Source organism: Leptodactylus fuscus, chromosome 2, assembly GCF_031893055.1.
Source record: "Leptodactylus fuscus isolate aLepFus1 chromosome 2, aLepFus1.hap2, whole genome shotgun sequence".
Taxonomy (NCBI): Eukaryota; Metazoa; Chordata; class Amphibia; order Anura; family Leptodactylidae; genus Leptodactylus; species Leptodactylus fuscus.
This window is the reverse complement of record NC_134266.1, coordinates 83909013-83923724: the sequence shown is the minus strand read 5'-3', so window position 1 is coordinate 83923724 and position 14712 is coordinate 83909013. Positions and strand designations below refer to the sequence as shown.

The window sequence follows — 14712 nt, the reverse complement described above, 5'->3', positions numbered from 1 at the left end:
GTGGACTGGATTATCCAGAATCCCATCCACTTTGCAAGTAATATAAAATGCAGCGTTTGCCCAACATGGGGCTCTGCCCTTAGACTGAGGCCCCACATTGCGGAAATGCAGCTTTTTTGGTTGCAGATTTTGTTGCAGTTTTTTGAGCCAAAGCCAAGAATGGCTACAAAAGGAATGGGAAATATATAGGAAGTTCTTATACTTCTCCCTTCTGCTCAATCCACTCCTGACTTTGACTCAAAAAATTGCAGCAAAATCTGCAACAAAAAAAGCTGCGTTTCTGCAACATGGGGCTCTAGCCTTAGGCTAAGGCCCCCCACACTGCGGAAGCGCAGCTTTTTTTGTTGCCGATTTTGTTGCGGTTTTTTGAGCCAAAGCCAGGAGTGGATTAAGCAAGAGGTAGAAGATAGAAGTGTTAGAGCTTCCTATATATTTCCCATTCCTTTTGAAGACATTCTTGGCTTTGGCTCAAAAAAACACAACAAAATCTGCAACAAAAAAAGCTGCGTTTCCGCAACGTGGGGCCTCAGCCTTAAAGGGGTTTTTTAGGCTCAAAAGAATCAACTTTCTTTACAGAAATGCTTTGGCCATTTTTTTTTTTTTTAAAAGAAAAGATTTGTTATTGTAATACCAAACGAATTGTATTTTTTTTTTTGGAGATGGAGATTTGAGGCTTTACTATAGGCGCGGTTAATTAAATTATTAATCTTTTTTTAAGAAAGGTTTTGCAGTTGACTCCCCCTTCACTTCCATGGAATTGAGCTATGCGTTACCGTTGCGGTGACAAAGTAGCCATATTTTTCTAATCCTCCTTTAACATTATTCCATCATAATATATACATCAAAATCTAAATATTTGACCACAATGCCTAACTATTTCCTGTGCTGGTCTTCAATTGTGATCTTTAAATGTAGCTAATTTGGGATACAATTATTTCCAAAATCTCATGCCTTGTTCCTTTTCCTTGACAACCCAATGACCACATGGAGTCAAGACTTGTTCATCTTCCACAAATATAATTTCCCCTGTGATTCACTCTACATTTATACGTGACTTGCTACACATTATTTATGTGTGATTTGATACAAATCTGTAGGTTTTAATGATCTTGAAGATGCAGATGAAGATGCTCTGGAGTAATATATTGCATGTGGTGTTTATCAAGGTATTTTGTGGAAACGTCATTTTACTAACAACCCCCTATAACAGGGAAACAAGATGAACCTTGAACAGTTGACATCTGACAACTGATGACAACTATTCCTCTTGCCCTGCCATACGTCTGTGTTCTGACTGAGGGGAGGAGGTAAACTGCCGCCCGACATTTTCGATGGTGGGTTATCATCCCGAGAACATAAAGAATGGTCATGTAAGATTCAACATGCCCAATCCCTCTATCATCTCTATACCCCATTACCATCACCACCACTTCTGTAATATATTACTCTGTATTATCCTGTATCTGTATTACTATGCTGCTGTAACATACTGAAATTTCCCCACTATGGGACTATTAAAGGATTATCTTATCTTATACACATGAGATAGTGAGCTACACAGTGTTAATATAATGTGTATGGGCACCTGTAACTGTTATAGTACATAATACAGATTTCTGCATTGATATGAACAAGTTGATCTGCATAACCCGTACTACATTTTTGCCCAGAATCTCATCCCCGCGTGTATGAACATACCATATAATAAATCAGTCCTAAATATAACTACGAAATGCGCCGAAGCAATGAGACAGTCCTTTCCTAATATCATCAAAAGGAGAAAAAACAGCTGTTCTACATAATAAAATCAGAGCAAAACCAGTTAAAATTCCAGACACTTTCTAGATAGACGTGAAGCAGCAGTTTTGCTGGTTACTCACTGACATTTCTTTAGCTAATTTAGTCATTTCATGTTTTCTTTCTATGTACTTTTTGCCCTGCTTCTCTCTATAGAGATTTAATGTAAGAACTTCCTATTGTGTAAGATAAAGCCTCAAAAGATTTGCAGTGAATACATCTCAGCCCAGGCATTGTATATGGACCTATTTCTGGAACGCAGGCCTCCCAATGGGCTCCATTTGTCAGATCACGTCAAGCAAGTGAACATTTGACAAACTTCCTGATAGCTGAATCACTGCCGTGTCTTTTGATGGTGGTCATGAATCAAGACCTGAAAAAGCATATTAGGAAACCTATTTTATTCTAGAAGATGTCAGCCAAACACAGAAAATGTGCATAGTTTGCAAACGTTTCACATAACTAGGCGAAAAGATATATATACCTAATAACAGCTCAACATGCGCAATTGTCCATTAAAAACTATGGCTCTTTGGGCTATTCCTTCATGGTAAAAAATTAACTTAAGGATAAAAATACCGAAACTACAACTAAAAAGTCCATCCTATTCCTTCCTTATTCTTTGCCATCCTCTGACCCAACTCTGTCAATACATTTCCTATGCAGGAAGTGATGGTGGCTCAGGGATTAGCAATGTTACCTGAGGTTATGGGTTCAATCCAGCCATAGGAAACATCTACATAAGAGTTTGTATGTTCTCCGTACTTTCTGTGAGGTTTCTTTGGCCAGTGTTGGTGAGACTTTGTACATGTGTTCTAAATGTGGGGGGGTCGGGGTTGCTGGTCCCACTGAATTCAGTACGTTAAGCAGATAACGTAACGTGGAGGCCACTTGCAGATTATAAACCATTTTATGTGTAAGGGCCCCCAATTGTCTACCTCACAGTGTTTAGGGGAAGGAAGGATCAGGCATGTTGAATTTTACATGCCTGATCTATTTATGAAGTAATAATAGATATAAGTTAACTTATAAGTGACAAGTTATCATAATCAGATCAAGCTATGCCAGTTGCAAGTAAAGGACGACAGAGTGCAAATACCATGTACATACACGTTTTGTGAAGTTCTCCGACTGTTCACTAATCCTACATAATATGTGATGACTGAAGCATGAAGTTTCAAATGGCTAACAAATGTATGACCAACTGGTTAGCCTCCGCTAATTTTAGAGTATTTTCAGTATGAAAAATCCAAAACAACTATGATCATGCACAAGGTAAAGAGAAAAAAAAAACATTTTTTGTAATGTTTAACTATAAAGCACAGACCCCTCCTCAACTGGGGAAAACTGTTATATTTTCTCTTTTTAACCAATACAAACAAGATCTACACTGAGGTTAGTGGTGTACTCCATGGAGACTCATTACATGCTTGTTCATATCTTAAGATTGACAGTTCCGACTACATGAATATTGCTGACTTGGCTCATACTCCATAGTATACATTGGCATCAAGCTGATCCATGGGCCATTTTTTCCACAGCCTTGACATTCATCTGGGATATACGACCAACAAATGGAAACTATCAATCATAAAATAAATGAGTAAGCAAGTCATCACTATATAAAACATGTATACACTAACTAGATACTGTAAGGCTGGGGCTACATGGAGGCTTTCTGTAGAATGACTTCCCAATTGTATCTTCTGATTCTTAACAGCTACAGTCCATAAGAACACTTGAGAGAGATTAATAACATTAATGTTTATTGACATGTCCACATTACACATATGTATCTTGTCTGGATTGTTAATGGAGGGCATACAGATCCATTTATTTCAATTACTCATTCACACTTCTGTTTTTTCACAGATCCAGAGACAGAAAATTCTAGAAAATAAAAGAACAAATGAGATTATCCATTTTTCATAGACACAAAAATTGGATCAACCACAGACAGCACACTACCAGAAAATAAGTAGGGTCGTGAGCCATGGTAATGTTTCACCCATTTGGCAAAAACAGAAACGAGCAGATGCTTAGGAACATTACATGGGATAGCCTTCTGCAGCCAAACTATGACACAGTCAGGTATAGTCACAGATCTGGCGTGTTACAGGTTTACATGAAATGTGAGCAGGGTGTGATTTTATTTTTTATTTTTTTTGATGGATTTAACTTGTCTGAAATCTAAGTAGGGGCCATTACTAATTATTTGCCCTTAAGGAGTGTGAGAAAGTGAAAGGCAGAATGCTGGAGTCGCGATATATCAGCCCTAGGTTTCAGACCTATGTGTGGTCCAGTGCGGGTCTTGAGTAGGCCTCAGCTCCAGGTGTGGGTCCTGGTCTCGTTAATGGGCCATAAAAGACCGCAGAGCCTGCACTTCAGGGCAGATCCTGGGAGTGAGAGGAGGTGCCTGGGTCTGTCCTGACACACAGAGTCTGGTGAGACTGTGTTGCACTATTGTTTACTGGTGTGGTTGATAGTAAGCCACATATACAGTTAGTACTTTATTATTTAGTTAGCGCTCAGACGAGCAGGTTTTGTTTGACATTCTTTTGCCTGAAGTTAAGGCTGTATTTTATTTTGCTCATTTTGCACCTATTTATTTTGCTGTTTTTCTACATAAACCTGTTTGCTACAGATTTTGTGTCCCCCATCTCTGACTGGTTGGGTCCACACCATTGCTGCTTCCGAGCTACCTCCCCCACAGAAGTCAACAAGTATTGATAAAGAAGATTAAAAAAATACATTTATTGTGATTTGGTGGCATTTATGGGAATTATTAAGATGAAATTTCATCTAATTTCAGTATAAAAACTAAATCAGAGGGCCACAACGTCACAGGACTGTTCTAGATCGCCAACTTTCTGACAGTACTGATGTTAACAGTAATTGCAAATCTGCCATTGGTTGACAGCAATTAAAGGAGTACTGACGCTTTTTTGTTAACATCTCCTCAAACTAAAACTGCTTACATCGCATGCAAGTCTGTTTTGAACTGCACAGAAAATATAGACAAGGCTTGGTGGGTTTAGCTTGAGAAATGTGATATACAGGGAATATACGAAATTCTGCATCATTAATAACCACCATCATCAGAAACGTGGGTGAGATCTTGTAGCATATTCAGCCCTTATGTCATTCTCGGGGACCAGAAATCCTTGAAAAGCAGAGATCTATGGGATGCTACAAGATAAATGAGACTTCATAGAATAGTCTGCCTTTTCTATTAAATCCTCGATACTGTCATCTGTATTCATTTGAGATGACGTCTTCTACCATTCGAAAAATAAACAGCTTTATGTAGAAAGAGCTTAATGTAGCAAAAATAAGATGAAATGACTATTTTGATCTTAAGACTCTTAAGAGGTCTCCCAAGACAGTAACAATTCCCTTTAAAAAAAAGTCTGTTTGAACATGAGAGCTTGAGACCATATAGCTATATGGGACGCATTATATGCTTTGTTAAAACCGTGCACGAGATGACACGAAACACTTTATCTCAAGAGATTCTCCAAGTTATTAAAGTGCTTTCACTTGGACAGTGTTAAAACAAAACAGAATACGACAGCTTTACAAGAACAACCAACAGCAACCAAGATATCACTGTAATTGGCTTCCAGAGTTGGATTCATTTATCTATCAAGAGAAAAAACAAACAAATTGACTTCAGCGTTCCCAGAGAACAGATTTATAATGGTCTGGTCTAAGTTTTATCATCAAACAAAATGGCCCAGGCCCAGCAATGGAAGACGCACAAAGAGTAGCCGGCTGGCACACACTTCACAAAATGCCAGCAATACAACACTGATTTTTAAAGGGACATGGCGAGATTTCATAAAACACTTCTTATGCGGAGTGTAAGACCTGAAACCCCCTAAAACCCTGTACTAGGCTAAACATAGCATTCCTCTCACCCCTATAAACTAGAGCCCCCTGCAAGGTTCCCACAACTAAAATAAGTGAATGGATTGTACACCCTAAACCATACCTAATGTAGAATTGTAGGGCAGAGTATGACACACTTGTATTTATGGCTGACCACAGAAGAGTTTCCACCTAGAGAGATCAGCTTTGAGCAGACACATGTTTACCTTCAGCCATTCCAGGCATTTGTTCATGGGAATCATTGAAATGATCTTTGGCTATTTCGGCCATCTTTATTCGCGGCTTAATATGGCCCTACACAACCACACCACGTGCTTCAGTCCAGGCTTAGCTATGTGTGAGGTGGCCATATACACTACACAGAAGTAGGTTGATGACTGGTGAATGATCATTTTGCCTGCACAGTCATAAACATTAAGGCCACATCATCCATTACGGTCATTCATACTAGCCTTACACGTTCAATGACACTGGCCAAAGGATGACCAATTTATGGCCCAATGTTGTTTCTAGGAAATATTGACAGATGAAAGATCCATCCATGAGCAAAGAAAATTTCAAACCCATCTGACTTTAGTCTAGGGGTGCAGAGGTATCAATTACTACCAGGCCCAGGAGCCACAGGGGGGGCCCTAAGGCCTCTCTAGAACATAAGACGACATCTGTATGGTAGATAGTACATGGTAAGTGGGGTACCATTACAAATTTTACATTGGGGTCCCAGAGATTCAAGCTTCACCAGTGTTAATGTAATGTGTTATGTTTCTTTCTAACCATAGCCTTTTACTATGGGAACGGCTTCTTCAGCTTGTGGGACGTTTCCAATATTAAGAGGGATGCCAGGGAAGTATAAACCCTTTGATACCCTACAGTAACATAATTATTACAGAATGACGGCTGCAGTCTGGGTCCCACTGAGAGACTACAAGGCATCGAAAAACAGTCGGAAGTCTAGTGAAAGAATCATATGGAGGCCAATGAGAATGACTGTTACTGTCAGAGAACTGCACTGAAGGAATTACTGAAATATACTATGTAGATTATATCCGCATATATAAGCAAGCTTCAAATGAATCTCACACTTTAATACGAAAAGTATAAAGCTCTTCAGTAGAATAATGATAAAAGTTACATATAGTAGATGAGGTTGGATAAAGACATGAGTCCATCAAGTCCAACCTATAACCCTACAATCCCCTACAGTGTTGATCCGGGGGAAGGAAAAAATCCCATGAGGCTCATGCCAATTGCCCTATTTCAGGGGAAAAAAATCCTTCCCAACTCCAAATCTGGCAGTCAGTATAAAACCCTGGATCAACGTGTCCTTAAAATCTAGAGACCATAACCCATTATATTTTTCTCTTCAAGAAAGGCATCCAGGCCCACTTTGAACTTGTTCAAAAGTCATGAGTTATGGGCTGTACGTTATAATAAAGAGAAAACTTGTGAATTATAACACTCACATCACTGTTCTCTGGGAACAAATTCCTTTCCTTATCCAGAAAACAATAAGGCTAGGGCTAGAAAATGATTTTGACTGCTGCATCGGCTGTATGACCAAAGATCTCCATGTTGGTCTGCAACTCCTTTATTGTAAGTGAATTGAGTCACATTGCAATCCCACGGATGCAATGACTGTGACCCTGAGCCGCAAAAACATCAAGCAATGCTCAGTTTTCTTGCAACTACAGGAAGTCATGGCATCCTAAGGGTCATAATGCCACTACATGGCGTCACAGGGCAAAACATCAATCTTTCATCATGCAACATGAGTTGTGGCCAAAGTCGTCGAGTAGGTCTGGTCATAGGAAGGCTAAGGGGGCGTTCACACTACCTTTGGCGTCTGCTCTGCAGTGTCCGTGGCTATTGTCCACTTGCTGGCTGGTCCGCTTGCAATTTTCATTCATTGTAATGGGATTTTATCTTGTGTTCTTTAGTGTCCGTTTACAACCATGTCCGTTATTTTCAAGCTGACAAAAAAATCCTACATGCTAGACTTTTCTATCTGTTTGAACAAACGGGCACCTTCTGAGCGGACACCAATGGTATTGTGAACCCTACATGACATAGCCATGTGAGGAGCAACGTCCTTTTTTAACATCAGTTCTTTGGTGTATTAGTTACCATATAGATGTAGGTCACAGAAGCCCACACAATTGCGCCCACTGATCCTTTATACATACTTTATTATTATTATTATTATTATTATTATTATACAGAATCCCTTGACTAATACCATCTAACAGCAATTCTCGTACTGATCATATGAAGAATTCTGGAACACCATATCACCATGTGTGTATGATTCATCTCTTCTATATTTATCAGCTAGGAACGTTAATGAGGAAAAATCCCATTCTTCTTGAAGATGAGGTTCTTCTGATGAAATACATAACTTCAATTTTCAGGACTCGCTGAACCCTGCTTAATGTGCTTTCTGGGAAAATGACAGGGACACAATAGATAGCTTTGTGGCGTTCTGTCAGATGGATGAAGTGGAGATACAATGCCTGGGCTATTTGTGGGCTGCAGGGCCACTGTGGATCTGCTGATATGACAGATTTGCTAATGACATCTGACAGGAGTGTCACAAAGCAATGATTGTGAGGGACCTTACTGTAAAATAAGATTGCTATAAAAATATTTTCTTTAGAGCGGCTCACGAATCAAAGAGACAATTATACTATTGTCTGCTCTATAGCGTGAAACAGGTCTCATATCTACTAGCCATGTTACTGGCATGTTAATGAATGGACATGACAAAATCACGTTTGGCTGCAAATCCTCACATGATAGAAATTCTTCAGGAACATTCCTGAAAAGATAATCCTTCTATATTATAATGTGTATAATATTACAGAAAATAATCTACAAATGCACATGGTAATGTCACTGACGATATCTAATAACCTAACTTAACCACTTCAGTACTGGGCTGTTTTCTCTGGTTCACGACCAGACACTTTTTTTCGTATGTGCGGTTTTGTTTGCTATAATATTTTTAGCATTTGGGTTATTGAACTAATTTTTGTGTCTTTTTTCACATAGGGCTTTATGTTTATGTTTTTTTTTTTTTATTATATCTGGGAAAATATAAACAAGAGAGGTGGGAAAACTTGTCTGTTTTTCACTTTTCACGGTAATTTTTATTTTTTTATTGTGTCGTCAGGGGTGGGGATAGAACCTGTGATGAGGCTGTATTATTAGTGTATGTTTTATTTATTTTATTAATTATTTTACTTTCATTTTTTTAATTGTTTTTGTGGGGGAGACTTATTTTCCCCGTAACTGGGGCTGATATACATCCTGACCATGATTGCAGAGCTGATCTGGGTACTCTAGGGTCCAGGAGCTCTAACAGTCTCATACCCAATGGATCAGGGTCAGAGGGGAGCCGTTTGTCAAAATGACCTACCTGTTTCTCCCAAATTATGTCAGATGGGCAAAATGTATTGCAAAAAAGAGGTACACTACTCAAAAAGAGCCTCTGGGAGCTTTTTTATAGGGCAGTGGGAAAATCTTCTAAGCCTTTTATTTGATAATATATATATATATATATATATATATATATATATATATATATACAGTCCTATGAAAAAGTTTGGGCACCCCTATTAATCTTAATCATTTTTAGTTCTAAATATTTTGGTATTTGCAACAGCCATTTCAGTTTGATATATCTAATAACTGATGGACACAGTAATATTTCAGGATTGAAATGAGGTTTATTGTACTAACAGAAAATGTGCAATATGCATTAAACCAAAATTTGACCGGTGCAAAAGTATGGGCACCTCAACAGAAAAGTGACATTAATATTTAGTAGATCCTCCTTTTGCAAAGATAACAGCCTCTAGTCGCTTCCTGTAGCTTTTAATCAGTTCCTGGATCCTGGATAAAGGTATTTTGGACAAACAATTCAAGTTCAGTTAAGTTAGATGGTCGCCGAGCATGGACAGCCCGCTTCAAATCATCCCACAGATGTTCAATGATATTCAGGTCTGGGGACTGGGATGGCCATTCCAGAACATTGTAATTGTTCCTCTGCATGAATGCCTGAGGATTTGGAGCGGTGTTTTGGATCATTGTCTTGCTGAAATATCCATCCCCGGCGTAACTTCAACTTCGTCACTGATTCTTGAACATTATTCTCAAGAATCTGCTGATACTGAGTGGAATCCATGCGACTCTCAACTTTAACAAGATTCCCGATGCCGGCATTGGCCACACAGCCCCAAAGCATGATGGAACCTCCACCAAATTTTACAGTGGGTAGCATGTGTTTTTCTTGGAATGCTGTTTCTTTTTGGACGCCATGCATAACGCCTTTTTTTATAACCAAACAACTCAATTTTTGTTTCCAAAATGAAGCTGCCTTGTCCAAATGTGCTTTTTCATACCTCAGGCAACTCTATTTGTGGCGTACGTGCAGAAACGGCTTCTTTCTCATCACTCTCCCATACAGCTTCTATTTGTGCAAAGTGCGCTGTATAGTTGACCGATGCACAGTGACACCATCTGCAGCAAGATGATGCTGCAGCTCTTTGGAGGTGGTCTGTGGATTGTCCTTGACTGTTCTCACCATTCTTCTTCTCTGCCTTTCTGATATTTTTCTTGGCCTGCCACTTCTGGGCTTAACAAGAACTGTCCCTGTGGTCTTCCATTTCCTTACTATGTTCCTCACAGTGGAAACTGACAGGTTAAATCTCTGAGACAACTTTTTGTATCCTTCCCCTGAACAACTATGTTGAACAATCTTTGTTTTCAGATCATTTGAGAGTTGTTTTGAGTAGCCCATGATGCCACTCTTCAGAGGAGATTCAAATAGGAGATCAACTTGCAATTGGCCACCTTAAATACCTTTTCTTATGATTGGATACATCTGGCTATGAAGTTCAAAGCTCACTGAGGTTACAAAACCAATTTTGTGCTTCAGTAAGTCAGTAAAAAGTAGTTAGGGGAATTCAAATCAATAAAATGATAAGGGTGCCCATACTTTTGCACCGGTCAAATTTTGGTTTAATGCATATTGCACATTTTCTGTTAGTACAATAAACCTCATTTCAATCCTGAAATATTACTGTGTCCATCAGTTATTAGATATATCAAACTAAAATGGCTGTTGCAAACACCAAAATATTTAGAACAAAAAATGATTAAGATTAATAGGGGTGCCCAAACTTTTTCATAGGACTGTATATATGCCTTTTTTGCAACAATCCGACATTTCTATTCAAGTGTGTTATTTTTTGCTGTATTTTATGCACTAGAGTCCAGTGGGCGGTCCTACTTTGCGATTGTTATCCTCTGAGCCCTAGTTATACTATCAATCACTGAACAGCATCATCCACTGGACTCCCAAGTCTATATTTTCATCAATAGAGAAATATCCAAAGTAGCAAAGTATTCAATAGCAAATTTCTATTACAATCCATACAACCTTGGCCTGTTTGAAACTTCTTTATAAAGCCTGTAGGCAGCTGTAGAAAAAGGTTTGGAATCATTCTACATAAGAACCCATGGGAAAAAGTTTGTCCAAGGTCATAGATTCAACAGCTGAATATTACAATAAGTAAAATAATAGATCCTGACATGTAAATGTGCATTTCACTAATGTACATTGGGGACAGAGTTTCTATATGCTAGCATATTTGCATTTCATGTTCCTCCTTTGTGACCACAAAGTTTCATCGGAACGAATATCAAAGTACTTCTATTTTTGCTTTAATTGCAATTTTAAACCAACCTGCCTTGGCATCATCACAAGACATACATTGTCATCTCCTCCATGAATATTCACACAGGAAAGGGAGCGTTATTTGTTTATCTCTATGGAATGTCTGTTGCTTTATTTTATGTACTGTAGCCATGCAAATTGTATGCTCTACAGCTTAAAAAAACATCAAAGACATCTGATTCACAATAAATGCATGATGACAAAGGACCCCTCCATCCTGAGCAGATAGCTTGGGGAACATACAAGGGCATCACAATAAATTAGAATATCATCAAATAGTTATTTTTTTAGTAATTCAGTGAATGTGAAACACATATATTATATTGAGTCATTACAAACAGAGAACTTTTTCAAGTTTTTATTTCTGTTAATGTTGATGATTATGAACAAGGGACTGGGATTTGGTGATAAAATGTCGGAAATGTAGAAAAAGTGTGACACACACACACACACTGGACTAAACCTCTTTTAACACTTTCCTATAGATGCAAACTATCAGAATCTCTTCCAAACACATCCCATTCATTCATCTACATGACAGATATTGAGGTCTATCCCGCTATCTTTGGGGTAACAGTGGTTTGATAGCTAGAAGGGCAGCACAGACTACTGTATACTTCACCACAACCCCAATGATAATGCAGGATATAGTCAGATCTAGTAAAGAATTGTATGGTTACATAACATCTGCTGAATTTAGATTTTAATATTTTAATGGAAATCAACAATCTTTCATTAAACCCGTCAATGTCAACCTCACAATCTGAGTCTTTTTACAGTTCATCCCGAATTGCAGTCCAGTGTTGCAAATCACTACCATGGAATGAGAGATTGCTTGTGCCAATAGGAGAATTCCTGTAAGTGTGTGCACTCAGCAGAAAGTATCCGGAAAAGAAATTACATATGTTTGCTCTAGTAGCAAGAGGGCACCAAACTGTCAAAAGTGGAGAAAACAATCCAACATTCACTGTAGGATTACAAATAGATGAAAAAAAGCGAAAAGTACTGTATTAGAGCAACTGGTACACAGGACTATTTTTATATTCGTACAACACAATGACCAATTGCTTTTCAAACATGCAGAAATAACATAAAAATACTACATGGTCTTCAGGTTACCAAGTCCTGTAATATATAAAAACCTATGGGAAAACTTTGAACTTGCTGTGACCTTTAATGGTGGTCCCAAATGCACTTATGTTTGGAAGACGTGGGAATGAATACTACCCCAATGGTAGCAAATAGTCACAGGATCAGGCATGTTAATAACGGAAACAGTGCGACTCTTCATATTTTACAAGCGCCAATTCTTCAGTGGCATACATCTGTTACACATGGCGCTTTCCGAGATACTGTAGTTGTTTTTCAGGACAAGTATTAATAATCTAGCTCTGTACACAGTAGCTGACAGCAAAAATATATAGTAACCATATATATAGTAAACTCAAATCAGAAACGTCTCAATATATCAACTACAAGAACGATTTATAACGCCTGCAATAAAAGGTTGATGTACATGAGCTGCATGCAAAGGATTTTTGGTCTTATTCAGTTTCCCTTTTAGATCTGAAGCCAGCTGGCTCTAAACTAAGTATATACCATTTCTATCAGCTGGATTGCTATATACAAGGATGTTCTGGGAACAGTAATAGGTTATTGTAAGTTAAATTAGGTGAAGGTTCCACTAGCGGGCCGCAGCAAAAAAAAAATAGTGTGGTGAAAAAACCGCGGTGGCAACGCATTTCTTTTCATAGAAAGAATTGCTGCTTCAATTATACCTATAGGGAAACCACTGGCGTTTCCATATGTATAACGATATGCTGCAATTTCCAAAACCACAACGGCTTTGGAAGTCCCAGCGTGTCTGCTGCACGTATTTTTCCGCAATGCGTTTAAGGGATTTGCTAGACCGCGACATTTACACCATGGCCTAAGAATGATTATTTTCACTACAAGTTACTTGAAATAAAAAAAGAACTTATTCTCCATACAGATCATATGCTTCAAACTTTTATATTAAAATGTCCTTTGTATGAAGGACGAGTTACAACTTCACCATTTGTAGATGAAGTTATGGAAGGATCAAGTTATACTTGGTCTGTATCTGAGACTCATGCTGTGAGAGGGGAGGGGGAGCATCAGATTGGTCACAGTACAGAGCGCCGTCCTACGGATCCACACCAGGAAGAGCCTGCTCACTTAACACAGTAGAGAAAATGAACATTTATAGAAACAGACGGAAATAAACAATACCAAATACACAGTATCAACTTATAGGTTGCAATATTCTTATTGAAATTCTAAAATAAGTGCACATGCAGCAGACACTAAATTTACTAACGTAGACTGCTGCAAATATTAGCAATGAATCTCCAGTTTTCATCCATGAAGGTTGAGAATAGCAATTAAGTTGACTAGTTCAAGTGTACCCACAAGTCATTAATAATCGGCCAAAATGAAACCAATATTTTTTTTATATTTTTCTCCAATTCCATCTTATTTCTCAAAATGAACAATTTCCAGGTGGAAGGTTTACTCAACCAAGAAAATTGGACCATAGCATATTAACAATTACCATCTGTATTGGAAGAAGAAATGTGAAGAAATTGTGGTCACGGAACCTAGGAGAAAGGTTTTTGAGTGCTGGCCTTTCAGAGCTGAAACAACCTCGTCTGTACTGGGGATACGTAAATTAGTTGTAGGTTGTAATACTTGTCATTGGGGTCAGGGTAAGATTTATTCAGAGTGACAACTCAAAGGTCTCAGTTCAAATACACTGAAGATTTGTTGAAAGGAGGGCTGTGAAGTTGAGAAAACTCTACAATATAATTCAATCTATAGCCTCAGCCTGCAGCAAAAAATCATGATTTAATATACTCCTCCAGAAGATTGCTTTCCCTGTACTTCCAAAGACTTTTCAAAGCCAAGTTCAACTCGTACTGCATAGGATATAAAATGCATTCTATTTGCTTTGTCAAAAATGGAAAGCGGCCATCAAGTATTTCACCACAGTTATTTAGATGGGGTTGGAATCAATCACAGACCTTATAATAACCTATGTAATCTAAGACTATATGGGAGCAGCTCAAGCGCCTAGGGTGCTCAAATACTCCCCTGCTACTCCCAATTCTGATAAAAAATTAAAGGATCTAAAATGTCTAATAACTGGGACTCCATCACAGGAACCCCCACTGATGACAGCAACAACGGTTCTACAGGATTTCCCAGTTTGATTGGTGCGGTGGTCTCACTTCTTCTGCTACTCTCTTCAACTCAAGACTCCCCAT

At 38.4% G+C, this 14712-nt stretch overlaps 1 protein-coding gene across 2 annotated transcripts in view; it reads right to left on the bottom strand.

Moving 5' to 3' along the window:
- MAGI3 (membrane associated guanylate kinase, WW and PDZ domain containing 3) overlaps positions 1-14712 on the bottom strand; it is a 214107-nt gene that overhangs the window by 104461 nt on the left and 94934 nt on the right. The window lies entirely within an intron of this gene.